The sequence below is a fragment of the Argopecten irradians genome, chromosome 9 (assembly GCF_041381155.1).
Source record: "Argopecten irradians isolate NY chromosome 9, Ai_NY, whole genome shotgun sequence".
Taxonomy (NCBI): Eukaryota; Metazoa; Mollusca; class Bivalvia; order Pectinida; family Pectinidae; genus Argopecten; species Argopecten irradians.
In genome coordinates, this window is record NC_091142.1 from 11368987 (window position 1) to 11378862 (window position 9876).

Below are 9876 nucleotides of genomic sequence, written 5' to 3' on the forward strand. Positions count from 1 at the left end.
TGCCAAGGGGGGGCATTAGGAAACATAAAGTCAGTTAGGATGAAGTGAAAAGATAACATCCTAAATTTAGTCACCTTTCACGATCATGCAATAGGGGCAGCAGGTACAATTCTAACGCCCTACCTGCAGGGCCCGAAGAACTGATAGGCCTGATAAAACACCATATAATTTAAGAAACACTCAACATTGAACTGTCTTTTGTATTTCATATATAATTAATATTTATATATTTCTTGCTTGAGATAAGCTCCCTTGAGACTGTAAAGTTCATCACAACTGAGAGGTCCAAACATATACCCGTTCTACCCCCCCCCCCCCCCCCCTTTGGTGGTTCATCGAATAACAGCAATTTTTGCTCGGGTTTTGTAGTGGTTTTAGCCACTCGCCTTTCACCTAGCCGGCCGGGGTTTGATCCCCGGCACGGACGTGAAAAGGTCAAGGGTCATCTACCCGATTACGTAGGTTGTCCCCCACACTAAGACCCTTCGCGCGCTTAAAAACCGGGCCATCGAAAGTGATTTGCATAAGTTGTATTACATGTTTCACAATCGATGTTGAATAATAAAGTTTTTTTTAATAACACAGCAATATCAATAATGACAATTTTAGGAGTCGGATTTTTCAAAAACTGTATAATTTCGCTTGGTTTATACAGTTTTTTTGATGTAATTTTGGAATTTTTTTTACGAGTCAGTAAACACTGCTCAGACCAACAGTAATTTAGATGTTCATTACACAATTTCAAAAGAGATGATATCAACTGAATATCCAAATTGCATCTATCCATCACAATTTGTGCAACGTAATGAAATATTCTAAGCTGTTGAATTTGAATTATTTCTGACTTCATTACAAACTACAATGGAAAATCATCCATCATTTGCCAACACTGTATTACATGGACAAAGGCATTTGTCATTGATTAACATATGCTACAATTTTGCATGCATGATTTGTGCACAAAATAAACTTAAGAATAATTACAATGTAATAAAATAGCCGTTTCTGAATGAGCTCATCACCCACAAACGTTTTGGTCACGGGGAAACATCCCAAGCACTGCGTCTAGTTTGTCATAAGCATTTTGCAGTGGATTTTGCAAATAATATTTTATCTTGTCATAGAACAGTACAAACAAATTACGTAAAATCTAACGACACGCTAAAGCGCTCATAAATAGAAACAAAGTTATTTTAGCGTAGATCTCGCCGGTTTCATCTGCCACATGATACATGGTAATGATTTATGTTTAAACAAACCAATTGCCTGGAATTTGCCCGTATTAATTATAGGAAGACACAACACGGCTGTATTATAAGTGATTTTCAGGTGAAAAATGCCAGGTAAGACAAAACGTTAAATTAGGGAAAGGATTTAACCTTAATAGTCTAGCTATATTTAACCCAAATTAAAGATTTAATTTAGGAAATTAACATGAACGGTTTCTTTATGTTATACTTTTAGAAATTTCGGGTAATTATTACTAGTTTACAGATCAATTTCAATTTGACCTAAAAATATTTTGCCTGTGAAAGTTGGAAACAAGGCATTATCACTTGTTAGGACAAACAAAAAACAGGATACCTGTAATTCGGCGGTTTTGACATTAAAATGATATGAATATCGGTCAACACTGTCCATTAAGCTATTGTGTATATACAAAGATACGTCTGTTTAGGATGATATATTGCTAGTTATCTTAATACATTACCATCAGTTGAAAATTCTTTTTATATTTAAAACTTTCTTGATAGCAATATTACAAACTATTATCTTCAAAAATGTATTCATGAAAATCCTTATAGCTAAAGTAACAATTCATATTTATGCATGAAAAATTATGCTAAACAAAATCTGATATTAGGTGGATTTACTCGCAAAAAATAGCATTTTGGTATGTGGCATTTTGTGTTACAACTGAGTAAACAATTAAAATGAAGGTATTAGTTCATTTACTGAGATAGATTTTATTGTTTCTCTGCAACAAAAAATTCATATTAGAGACTTTTCAAAAGATAATAGGATATTTTGAGACGTTGTGTACTGATTCGTCTATCTGTTGAACTTAATGCCGTCTAGTGAGTAACTATATAAACCAATTGATATCTTCCACCACTTCATTTATTATCTACCTAGAACAATTACGGTCTATAATGGGAAAGCAAAATATTGGAGCATAAATGACGATATAGGTAGGAATACCTTCGCCACAGAATAATTAATGAAAAATTTTAAATTGTTAATATACTTCTCCATTTCCATTTTTCACTCGGCAAGTTTAAGCTTAAGATTTAAAGATTTTGAGTGTTTTTGATATTTTCAGTCCATGTAACATGAGATAACTATATAAATATATGATTTATGCCATCGTAGTTCGAGATTGCTCAGGTGCTCATACGCCTAATTAATTGTTGCATTTTAATTAAATGATACTGGGATTAGTAATCATTTTTTCAGAAAGCAAAATTTGTTATGGTTTTACTATAAAAAATGATGTAAAGCAGTATAAACAAACCTAGAAAACAGAAAGTAACTATGAACCAAGATTAGAGATAGAAAACACCTGAAACTCCACAGTTGGTGATGATAACTGGGATATGACCTTAAAATATGTGTTTGAAGTGTCGGGAACAGGGACACGATAAGTGAAACTAATCATTTATTCTTATTTACAATGAAATTGCTAAAAGAACAATTATTAATTTGAATATAATTTTGTAGTATATATGTATTATTAATCTTGATAATCTTGAAAATAGTTAATTTTTTATCAACATACTATTCTCTGCAAATTAACAAAGGAATCACTGGGGCAGGTAGAATAGCTTCAACACTGAACTGTTGTGATTGAAATGAGAGAACATTTGAGCTCTGAATACGATGGCCACAATTACACGCAGATCGACTATCAAACAGACCCCTTACTCGAGTTTATACACAGCATGAATCATACCCGAAACAAATTAACACCTGAAATAGCACTCATTATATCTCTTCAAACGTACACGATAAGGTTCGTGTAGTGCATAGAAATACGGCCTTTCCAACTATCTCAACAAAAAAATAATAAAAAATATGAGTTATGAGATGAGTATTCCCCGTAAAAGTTCATTAAACGAATAAATACGATGAATACGTCAATTGAAGTTTTTAGGTGTGTAATGCTTTTGCAGACATAATTATTTTAAATATACAAAAATGTTTATCATATTCATAAGCAATATCAACATACATATAATCAAATAAGGTAACAATGACAAAATTGTATAAAAATACATAAATATACACTTATGTCAATTGAAATATGTTCACTCAATATGAGGAAGGCTCGGGATTTTATACACTGGTCAAGGCACACCAGTCTATAAAACAGGTAACTTGATATTGCTTAGCGCAAAGCATATATAAAAGCAGTGGGACGACTGGTTTGCTTGTTGTCAGTATATGACCAGGTAGATGTGTGATTAAGGTGTCTTCTGCGGCATGCTGCATTGATATAACACTGTATGAAATGGGCGAGAATTCCACTCAGACATAACACGAATATAGCACAGCCTCCCAAAATGTCACATACGGAAAATAGTACTGTTGCTATGAAACCATAAATGAATCTAGAAATGTCTGCAACAAATAAATGACTCCATCTTGATACATCTAAGCTGGACATGATAAAGTCACGAATAAATCTAGAAATGTCTGCAACAAATTAATGACTCCATCTTGATACATCTAAGCTGGACATGACCACCATTGGTGTAAGTCATATATGCCCCAATTTGTTTGTTTGTTTAATAACGTCCCTACCATCAGCCAGGGTCATGTTAGGATGACCTCCCATGTATGCGGTGTGTAGTGTGTATGTAGTTCGTGTTTTGGGAGACTGCGGTGTATTCATGTCAAGTCCTCTTGTATAGTGGACCTTTTGCTCTTTTTATAGTGCTATATCACTGAAGCATGACACTGAAGACACCAATCAACACACTCCGTCCGGTCACATTATACTGGCAACGGACAACCCAGTCGTCACACTCCCAGTATGCTGAGCGCTAAGCAGGAGCAGAAACTACCATGTTTGTAGACTTTGGTGTTTCTCGGCCTCGACAGAAGCTAGAGCCCTCCTCACAGGGGCGAGTGCTCAGCCAAAGACCACAAGTGGTGCAGTGTCAAGGGAGACGTTAGGAATAAGAAAGAAAGTTAGGATGAAAGAAAAGATAAGATCTTAAGTTTAATCGCCTTTTACAATCCTGCAATTGGGGAAGCATATACAATTCTAACGCCCTGCCTGCCCCAAATGACCAAATAAACTATTCTACAAACGCAATAATATGAAAGTATCAAAACACGTGAATCATGAAACGGTATTTAAAATGCTACATGACTAGATACTTCTGATACAATGGTGGTAATTCATATTTGGTTTGACAAACGTTAAGTCACCTTTTTCTTTTCAAAAAACCAAGCTAAACACAAAATGTTCAGGTAGTCACCATGGCTGGACCTAATGTCATAATTATAATCCAAATCGTAATATATCTTTATGTTTGGAGTGTGAAAGTATTTAGACTACTCTCATTCATTATTAATGGGTTTTAAAGTTACCAAACTTTTGGGTGATCAGTTTACATTATCTTATTAACAAGACAGATCATGTAAGTTACACGTATACAAAGTTTACATTATCTTATTAACAAGACAGATCATGTAAGTTACACGTATACAAAGTTTACATTTGTTGAGAGAAATAAGATTTTTTTCACAAAAAAAGAGAGTTGAAAATGAATATAATTATTTTAGAAATCCATACCATTTAAATGTCAATATTTATTTCATATAATGTAATATCACATCAATGAATGATATCTACATGCACCACACATTATGGAGGTTATTGGTTATGTGTTGTGTTCTAAGAAGAAGCGTCACTATCAGCACCGTGTATGAAGAATTTCTAACTCTTACGGCCAGAAAAAAAATCAGATCGATAAAGGGATCAAGTAGACTTTGTTTGTTCGAGCCATTTAGGACCAAGAAGAGTAACCATGTGGTGTTATCGGTTATCATGTAAACAAAAAGTGAAATTAATTATCATTATCAATAGCTACAGAACATTAATGTTTTATATATTTCATATAGAATGAACCTTCAATAATCCGGATATTGCGTCCAAAGTCCAAACCGACCGAATTGTAAATTTTCCGGACTACCGGATTCCATTAACTTAGTCAATAATCAAATAAATTTCCTGATAATTTCGTAGTATCGGCGTCCGGATTATCGCGGGTCCGCTGTATATATCATTGCACTGAAACTGAAAAGAAATAGGTGAAAAGCTGTATTATCTCTACAAACCTAACTTACCCATAGTTTAGAGATCTTGACAAAGAACCGGTAAACTTGTCCCGATGTCGTCTTTACCGAGTTATGGTTTGGTATCGGAGAAACACCGAGAGTATAGCTCATGTCCTGTGATACCCGTCACGGGACAGTGATCCCCATAAGGTCACTCGAGTGTGTCGACGATGACAAGGCTGATATATACATACATTTTATGTAGACTTTACTAAAGAAGGAGAAAAGACAAGCCTTTTATGTCCAGGTTTATCTTAAATACTATCAGATCCAAGTCTGTGTCCGCATTCTTCCATCACAACATTAAATATGAATAATCATATTTGAATTCACACATATGTGATATCATACTAGTGGTATGTAAAGATGAAATATTATTTTTGATTATAGCATTAGATTATATCTATATAATTGTACTAGTTCTGGTTTGTCGTTCTGGCCAAGCTTCTGTACTTGTTGTTACACTAATACACGTCACTTCTCACACTCAAACGCTATGAAACTGCTGTACCATGCGCTTTTTTAAATAAGGTACACAAAACATCAATTTAGAATATTCGGTAAACAAATGTTAATATCTTCCTTGGGTATTATTTTTGATACAAAGGTACTTCAAAAAGCAAATATTTTTTTGTGAAAGAAAAGAAAATCACATGGTTGATTCACTGGGCTATTCACCGTATGTCCTATTAACAGCAGAGGTCTGCTACATCGTCGACAGAGCATAAACAATACTCAGCATTGGAACAATACCTGAGAGTATCTATGTCTAATTAACACGAAACTTCATGTACATATAAATTTTAAAAGAATTTCTTTCGATTTTGTCGCATGTACAATCAGTACTGCATTCAACTTAGGACATAAGTGTCATGTTTTTTTCCCGGAATTTTTGATATTATTTATCGTGCAGTAACATAAGAATCTCATATTTGTCGATGGTGATAATAGTGTAATATAATAAGAACTAATGGTCTCTCAATTAGTTCAGTTTATCAGATGAAGACAAAAGAGTTACGCCCCCTGTCCTTCTATAGCAGTGGAACTCTCCTGTTGGGAGGTGAATAAAATCCTTTTTAATCTAGTTTACGTACAGGGAAGGTGCACAATATTTGCTCCCATAGATTTGTTTGCCAAAAAAATCGCTTGTTGAAGTTTTGTGGTGCCAGCAGTAATTTAGTGTTCATACGGACATTCTTTGTGTGTCTGTTATACAGAATTGGTTTGTATAATCTATTGAAGCGGATGTCGTTCGATTTTGATATATCGTGTGGTCAGCCGTACCGCATGGTGCGGCCATGGCCTTCCTACCATCGAACACGTGTTCGTCCCGGTTCCAGTTGTTAACACCGTTTAAAAAGAAATGTCTTGTTCCTGGCATCGTCGCTAATATTTTGCCGGAATTTTACTGCATTATCCCATACCGGAATTTATTTCGGTATTTTTATTTTATTGTAGAATTAATCTTGCACTTCTAGTTCATAGCAAACGGAGTTAGCATTAGCGGAGACATGAATTAGGTATTGATTTTGAGTATTACTATTTTTATTCGTATCGTGATATATTTTCAGACTGTAAGTCGTCATTATTTTTAATGTAAGTGGCGATAATTAATTCGTTTAAGTTGTGTTTGGACTTTGGTATTGTCGTTGATGGGAGTTGCTGCCCTTTGATCATGTGTAAGTGTTGTCATCCTCGGTGCCCCGGGCGTTATATATGCTAACGCTGATAGGTAAATGTCCAATGCCGAGTTACCGAGGATGTAGGGGCATGTTTGTATGTCGGATAATGTCGACATGTGTTCTATATGTCCTTATTTGAGTTTCAGTCGTGCGGGGTAAGGGAAAGCGACCCTCGAGGCTCTCTACCAGCCCCTATGTAAGGAACAAGAATGGTTCCATGTCGTTGAGTGCAGCAGCCAGTCGGAGTGAGAATGGTCCCAGTACTTCGAGTGTTACAGCTCCAGCAGTAGCTAGTGGGGGTAACATTGTAGATGATAAAGACAAGGCAAATCTATTAAATGAATATTTCTGTAGGTTTACTAATATTGACGATAGCAAGTGCCTATTTTACAGTTGAAAACTAATAGTGTTTTAAATAATCTACTTGTTAACTTCTAATGAAATTTGTGATGTTTTAATTAATTTAAAAGCTTGGAAAAGCTTCAGGTGAAGATGGTATAAGTCACCATAGACTTAAATACATGGCTGATACAGTTTGTAAACCTCTTAAGGTTCTTTCATCTACCTGTATATTTCCAAATGAATGGAAAATGGCTAAAGTTATGCCTCTCTTTAAAAAAGGAGATAGACATTCTATATCAAACTATCGTCCCATTTCTCTCCTTTCTACTGTTCACAGTATGGGAAAGTGTTTAAAAGGGTAATGTTTAAGCACGTGCATAAATTATTTAATAACAATAATAATTTATTTTACCAGTTTCAAGACGGATTTATGCCTGGTCATTCAATAGTAGTACTAATCAGGAGTGAAGACAGAATTGAAATAAATATACCATAACATTTGTCTAAATCTCATACCCGGTATTTGTATGATATTCTGTGACATTTCTAAAGCCTTTGACAGAGTCTGGCACAAATGTCTTATAATTAAATTAAAATCATATGGTATTTCGATTGGGTAACCTATTGTCCTGGTTAGAAAATTACTTAAGAGAAAGAATCAAAACGTATTTATAAACAATTCTTCTTCTGATATTGGTATGATATGAGAAGATGTCCCTCAAGGCTCAATTCTTGAACCACTTCTTTTCCTTATTTTATATAAATGATTTAGCTGATGAACTTCAATCAACAACACGTTTATTCGCTGATGACACTACCCTTATAAAGTCATCATCTTCATGTCGTGAATTAGAAACAGATTTACATAGGGATTTAGATAAATCAAATCGATGGGCAAAACGTGGCTTGTTTCTTTTAATCCTAATAAAACTGAGGTAATTTTTATATCAAATTTTGATAACATTGACAAATATTTGGACTTAATTTTTGATGGAACATTTTAGATTTTAGTAGTTTTCATAGACATTTTGAGGTCATTTTAATTCAAATGCTAAATGGTCTGATCACATCAATGAAATTTATAAATCAGTTATAAAAAAAAAAAAAAAAAAAAAAAATAATAATAATAATAATAATATCCTAAGGAAAATCAAATATATGTTAAAGCATGATGCTCTTTTAAGAATTTATAAGTCTTTTATTTTACCTGTTCTTGAATATGCATGTGAAGTTTGGGACGGATGTTCTCAGGCTAATTATTAGCGGATTACCGTGTTATACTAGAAATGAATCATTATATTTTGAAACAAATTTGGAACCCCTTTCAGACAGAAGAGCTAAAAGAAAACTACAGTTACTTTATAAGATAAATAACTTATTACCTCCTACTAGGCTATCATAATCCTTATACTTTAAGAAATTGTGAAAGTTTCCAAATTCCAATTATCGACTCCACTACAACAAAATCTTTCTTTCCCACTACTTAAAGAAGCTCGAACAACTTAGATGTTAAAGTTAAATCTTTACCTTTTTCTTCCTTTAAACTAGCTCTTTCTCAGTCTATATCTATGAGTCTACCATGTTATTTTAATTATGGAGAAAGAAAATTTAATATTATACATACTAAATTAAGTCATCAGTGTAGTTCTCTAAACGATGACCTTTTCCGTGTAAATTTGGCACCAAATTCTATTTGTATAAATTGTGGCTACACTTGTGAAAATGCTAACCATTTCTTTTTTGTATGTTAAATTATGCTGCTGCCCATACAGAAATGCTCCAAGTTTTAAATGATTTAGATATACAAGTAAATTTAAATTTATTACTTTATGGAAATGAAAACTTGGCTTTGGAAGTAAACTGTCATGTATTTGAACTTGTGCATTCATTTATAAAGTCCAGCAGAAGATTTGGAATTCTACATAATATTATAATACATAGTATATATCTTGTTGTTATATACTCTGACAAATATACCCGTAATTATTATTTATACCTATAGTATGTATGTCATCACATGTAAATATTTTATGTTGATTGAAGAAGGCTTCTTAAGTTGAAATAACTGCCTAATCCATTTGTGCATTTATGACAATAAATTATGTCAAAAGTCAAAGGGTAACAGGGAACCGGTCCATGGTCCTTTACCAGCGGATCAGCTGGAGTCTGTTTTTGAGCAGTTGTCTGCCAGGGTTGCCCAACAGCTAGTGGAAGCAGTCCATCAGGCAACTGAGCTGGTTTGCACAACTCCCCGGCCTGAAGGTACTAGTAATTCAGAATTCATTACAATCTTTGGCATGAAATGTAAGCCATTTTAACCCAATCCTACATCAGGTTCAAAGCGTTTTGTGACGATTTGGGTGTTTCAGTATCATGCACTATAAGACAAAAGATAATCATTAGGGAATTTGTTGGCCTTGGGCAGCTTTTGTCAAAACCTGCCCCAATTGTTGAAGATAAACATTTTTCTGTTGTTAACGGGCAGTTGGTAATGTAAGAAAAA

General features: G+C 34.1%; 1 long non-coding RNA gene across 1 annotated transcript; it reads left to right on the forward strand.

The window, feature by feature from the left end:
- Window positions 1-6303: 6303 nt before the first annotated feature.
- Window positions 6304-7336, forward strand: LOC138331444 (uncharacterized). The gene is made up of 2 exons (XR_011209693.1): window positions 6304-6571; window positions 7178-7336. It is a non-coding gene; the product is annotated as an uncharacterized lncRNA (long non-coding RNA).
- Window positions 7337-9876: the final 2540 nt, after the last annotated feature.